The following is a 6,218-nucleotide window of genomic DNA, read 5'->3' on the forward strand; positions in this document are numbered from 1 at the left end:
GAGAACTCCAGAGGGGTTTAGCGCTCCCAGTGTACCTGCTGAGATCCTTTTCCAGCTGCCTTGTGCTAATTGAATGTTCTATTTATACTCCAGGCTACTGAAAAATATGGATGATTGTGTGTGTGTTTGTGTGTGTTGCAGGGGTGTTGGGGGAAGTAGATAGTGGTGGAAATCCACGGGCAGCCTGAGCAACGATGCAGAACGGAGAATAAGCATGATCACTGATGCTAGAATCATAGAGGTTTTAGAGCTTAAAGCAGAGTACGTACCACAGATTGTTAGATTTGGCGCCAAATTTGACGGACCTACATATTTAAAACAAAACAAAGCAAGTAAGACAAACTCTATCAGAAACTGAACGGCAATGCATTTAGATAGGTTTTATATGTTCCATATTGTCACTGTCCCACATTCTTCTTTCAGCTCATCTGGCCGAGTCACACATTCACCTGAAAGCTGCACGACATACTTTTTAACCTTTGGCTTAAGGGGAACGTATAGAGTCTCATTTTAAAAATGAGACCTAAATAGATTAAGGGCCTGGCTTATAGAAACACAACAATATTATGTTAGTCGTGATTTCTGATCAGATACGGACAATTTTTCATCCATACTGTGGACAGATGAGACCAAATTGTGTTAAGTTTTGATGTGTCCTTTTTTTTTTAAGTTAATTTTTATTTATTTATTTATGTATTTATTTTTGGCTGTGTTGGGTCTTTGTTGCCACGCGCGGGCTGTCTCTAGTTGCTGTTAGTAGGGGCTCCTCTTCGTTGCGATGCGCGGACTTCTCACTGCGGTGGCTTCTCTTGTTGCAGAAGCACGGGCTCTAGGCTCGCGGGCTTCCGTAGTTGTGGCTTGTGGGCTTAGTTGCTCCAAGACAGGTGGGATCTTCCCCGACCAGAAATCGAACCCTGGTCCCCCGCATTGGCAGGCAGATTCTTAACCACTGCGCCACCAGGGGAGTCCCGATATGTTCTTAAGTATTGCAAAAAGGCTATGTTTTAGGATGGTTATTTGGCAATGCAACAAAGGCTAAAGGCAGATACAGCATGAAGACAGCTGGACGTATTCCTATTATGACAAGTAATGTAAGACAGAGTAATCATGATGGTGTGCCATGAATGAGTTACAGGTGTGTAGCGAAACTGACCATTCCCCCCCCCCCATAGCCCTAAGGAAAGCCAGGTGAGGCCTCATCCTAGAAGATTCCCTGAGCTGGTTATGACTGCAATGACAACCTTATTTGATTAAGTCAGGTGTTGTACAAATACCGAATTTCATCAATTGTTAGATGCATATTTTTTTGCATTTGACTACTGAGAAATCATACTGCACATTGTATCAGATGGCTGCTTACAGTGGCGGGTAGGCAGGCAGCAGGTATGACTCAGTTTTTTTGCAGGTGTATACGTGAACTTGGTTACAGCTGTTCAACACTTTTATTGAATCACGGGTATTGCTGGCTGTGTACATACTATGTTTAAATGCCATGTGAAATGCCTTTAAAAAGATTATGCTGTTGAGGAGCAGCTAAGCCCATGCGCCACAACTACTGAGCCTGTGCTCTAGAGCCCGCGAGCCACAACTACTGAGCCCATGTGCCACAACTACTGAAGCCTGCGCGCCTAGAGCCCGTGGTTGGCAAGAAGAGAAGCCACCGCAATGAGAAGCCTGTGCATCGCAACGAAGAGTAGCCCCCGCTCGCTGCAACTAGAGAAAGTCTGCACACAACAACGAAGACCCAACGCAGCCAAAATAAATAAATAAATAGACAGATAGATAGATAGATAGATAGATAAATGTTCCTTTAAAAAGAAAAAGATTATGCTGTGATTTGGCATAAAAAAAGTTACCAGGAATGGAACCAGGCATGGAAAGAGAACAGTGTGTTGTAAACTTAGATCAGTAAGGCAAATATGGGTTATTGGAGGAATGACCAAAATTCCATGTGTTCTTACAAATCAACCAAATTACAATTCCTAAAAAGGTGGATATACTTGAGTAGATAAAACAAAAGTGTTGCTTATTTCAGTTCAAGGTTGGAGAAGTTGCCAGATCCCTCAGAATATAAGAAAGAAATTTATAAAAATGAGAGAGCAGTTTTTGAGTCTCAAATACTTTCGTTAAGACATCAAACATCAGTTTGTCAAAAACTTCCCAGTGTGTTTGAATAGAAGCTGCTGAATTTGCAACAGTTGCTGAAAAAAATGAAACTATGAGTTTAGTCATGTAGGAAATAACATTTTTTGGAGGTTCAACTGCATGTTTTTATTTGGTTATTAGAATTTGGGGCAGCTGTATCAATTATCTGACGACTCCTTTGAATTTGAGTATGAAAATTTTTGGTAGATATAGCAATTAGGTGTTGCTGTGTAAAAAAGTCCTGCCCCCCCACAAATTCCCAATGTCATACTACAAACAAACATTTATTTAGCTTACATGTCTTGGGGGTTAGCAGTGAGTTGGCCAGTGGAGGCTGGGCTCAGCTGAGGTGTTTCTGCTATGTTCCAGGTGTCCTTACTCTCTTCCTGGAACCAGCAGGCTGGCCCAAGCTCATTCTTCTCCAGGTGATGACACAAGTACAAACAGCAAGCAGAAGCTTATTCAGGCCTGGATTTCGAACTAGCATACAATTATTTCTGCCCCATTTCATTGACCAAAACAAATCACATGGCTGAACTCAATGTCAAGGAGTGGGTAAATATACAGTTAATTCTCATTATAAAGCTACCACGAATGCTGAGTTAGTAAATACTGAACCATTGCTCCTAGTGGAAACAGGTTAGGTTCCTGTGAGCCTCTGGTCACATTTTAATCAACAAATCAACACATTTTTTTTGTGTATTTTTGTTGAAAGTCCCCACATTTAATCTATATTGTTGATTCGTAAACACTGATCCCAGGGCTAACAGCACTGTAACTCATGCCTGAAGGAACTTATCTAATACATGTATTTTCTCTATAAGGCACATCACAGTCTTCCTGTGTGTGGGAACACAAAACAGCACATGAGCACAATGCTTGGGGCCATTTTATACAGTGAAATCATCAACAAAAAGCACACAAATGCCTAAAAAATGTGGCACTAAATAGACTGCACAAAGGACACATTTCCAATACAAGACCTTGAACAAGAAGGCAGAGCACAGACTTGCTTGACCTCAGCTGGGAACTCAATTTTTTTGCCACTCTGAGCGTGTCTGTGAATGACCTTGAAAGTGACATGGGTACTGATTTGGGGGTTACAAATAAATGTTAGCAAGTAGATAAATTCAAAACACAGAACCCATGAATAATGAGGATTGACACTACTTTGCCCCTAGTGGAAAAAACTTCAGTGTTATATGGCAAAGGGTATAGATAAAGGAAGAATTAAAACATAGGGATCTGGGCTTCCCTGGTGGCGCAGTGGTTGAGTGTCCCCCTGCTGATACAGGGTACGCGGGTTCGTGCCCCGGTCCGGGAGGATCCCACATGCCGCGGAGCGGCTGGGCCCGTGAGCCATGGCCACTGAGCCTGCGCGTCCAGAGCCTGTGCTCTGCAATGGGAGAGGCCACAACAGTGAGAGGCCTGCGTATCGCAAAAAAACAAACAAAAAGAAACATAGGGACCTTATACATATGTATAACTGAATCACTTTGATGCACACCAGAAAAACATTGTAAATCAACTCTACTTCAATTAAAAAATTAAAAAACAAAACAAAACAGAAAGGGAGCCAATAATGCATAATCTTGGGCCCCATCTTAGACTTATTGAATCAAAATCTGCATTTCAGATTCCCTAGGTATTTGTATGTACATCCAAGTTTAAAAAGTGCTGGACTCAATACCATGGTGGGTATATGCATGCCAGAGGCTGAGAATTAAACCCTACAAAGATCAGAGGCTACTACATTCATAAAGTTTTTTTTTTCTTTAAGTTATTTATTTATTTATTTTGGCGGCATTAGGTCTTCATTGCTGTGTGTGAGCTTCCTCTAGTTGCGGTGAGTGGTTTTCTCATTGTGGTGGCTTCTCTTGTTGCGGAGCACGGGCTCTAGGCGCGCGGGCTTCAGTAGTTGTGGCACACGGGCTTAGCTGCTCTGCAGCATGTGGGATCTTCCCGGACCAGGGATTGAACCCATGTCCCCTGCGTTGGCAGGCAGATTCTTAACCACTGCAGCACCAGGGAAGTCCCTCATAAGGCTTTTATGGGTCCAAAGATCTAGCCCATAATGGGACAACCTCTCTAAGATGAAGGATAAGCTATTGTACCCTGCAATTCCTATCAACAGGGAAGAGGCAGAGCACTTGGTGGGTTTCTGGCTTTTGGATGCAGCATACATCACATTTGGGAATACAGGTGCAACATGTTTATTGGGTGATATGGATGGCTGCCAGTTTGAGTAGATCCCTGAGCAAGAGAGTCCTCTGCAGCAAGTCCATGCTGGAATGCAAGCTACCTTCTGTTTGGCCCTATATCTCAGCAGATCCAATGGTGCTAGAGAGGTCCATGCTGTGTGGAGTCCTAGGGAAGCCCTAACAGGAGAGTCACAGTGCAGGACCTCAAGGTTCTGGACCAACGCCATTCCTCTGACAGTAAGTCATTTGAAAAACAACCTCTGGCATGCCACTAAGAGCCTGGCTGTGCAACTGAAGTGATTATGCAACTATGGCTTCCCATGATGAGCTGGACATTTCAGATGTACCACCCCACAGTTGGGTGGTATTCCAACAATCTCTCAGATAGATAAGGAGAACAGGGAATCTTGGAAATTCCTTGGAAGTTGAATAGTGGCCAGAAGAACATGAGTGGGAGAGCTGGAAGTTCCCCAAGAAAGGCAAGCTCAGTGTAATTATCTTTTCCTCACTCCCTAACTGCTCCTCTCCCTGCATTCCCTCTCTCGGGTGCAGCAGTAACACGCACTCTACCCCAGGTCAGATCTCTGGAGTCGTCATTGACAGTGCGGGCTCAGAAATAGGATACCCCCTTCAAACAGTATCTCTTTAATCTATGCCTGCCCCTCCTGCCCCTCCGTCACCGCTACTGCCTTAATTAAGTCTCTCATCATTTCACTCTGGCAAATTTTCCACATTATTGAAAATGGGGTTTATGCATATCTGATTATTCCATTCACTCCTCAAATATTTATTGAGCATCTACTATGTATCAGGCACTGGGTTAGGCTTTGGGGAAAACGATGTGAGGAATTCAAAAATGACATTGCTGCAGGCCTTATGGAATTCACAGCCTGATGGAAAAGAGAGATGAAAATTCTCCTTAAAATCCTTCAGCGGTTCCCCGCTGTTTTCAGTATGAAGCCCAGATATCTTGACCAGTTAGTCCCTTCCTATCTCTCCAAAACTGTCTCTAACCACTGCCCTTCAGTCTTGCAGGCTCTGCAGCCACAGCGCACACTTTCCCTTCTTCCGAGCACCCTCCTCTCTGACTGGCTACCATCGACTTTTTTAAGGGCTCACTCCAGCTGTCCACTTCCTCCAGGAAGCCTTCTGGACACTCCCTTTCCCCGTTAGCTGCCCTTTTGTGTAGTTTCAGCAACCTCATGCTACCACTATCACACGTGTATCACACTTCATTGTGATTCTTCGTTCTTTTGTCCACCTCTTCTACCTTACTGTAAGCTTAGCTTTGTGTACCCAACACTTAGTTACAGCGTCTGATTCATAACAGGTACTTGACATTTTTTCTACACGGAACTGCGTAGGTATATAGAAATGTTCCCCACTCTGTAACAGCAGACAAGGCCGACATATCACTTCTGCACCCTGGCAAAGGAGCTTCCGAGCACGACTGGCGTCCTCTGGGTGCGGGGCTTCCTGACTGGCAGCGCCCAGGTCCCTCCCTCGACGAACAGGACTCAGCGGCGCGCCCCCTAGCGTCTCCGGCTGATGATACAGGCATGGGAGGGCGCCGGAGAGCACGCTGTCCCAGACCCGCGCTTGGCGCATGCGTGGCACTGGAGCAGGCCCGTCGGTTCGGAAGAGTCCAAGCGCGAGGGGAGAGAGCTGAGATTCTTTTCCCTTCTGCAATAGGAAGCTGGCTCCTATTCTTTTCCTCTCCGATTGTGTCTTAATTTAAAGTGAAAACCTTGACTTGTGGTTCTGTAGCGAGCGATAAAGGAGCTAGGGTGTTGTTAGACTTTTCTTCGTCTCTCGGCACCCCTCCCTCGGGGCGCAGGGTTGGACGGGTCCAGGTCAGGAGCAAGGGGGCGG

This window comes from Phocoena sinus, chromosome 18 (assembly GCF_008692025.1).
Source record: "Phocoena sinus isolate mPhoSin1 chromosome 18, mPhoSin1.pri, whole genome shotgun sequence".
Classification (NCBI taxonomy): domain Eukaryota; kingdom Metazoa; phylum Chordata; class Mammalia; order Artiodactyla; family Phocoenidae; genus Phocoena; species Phocoena sinus.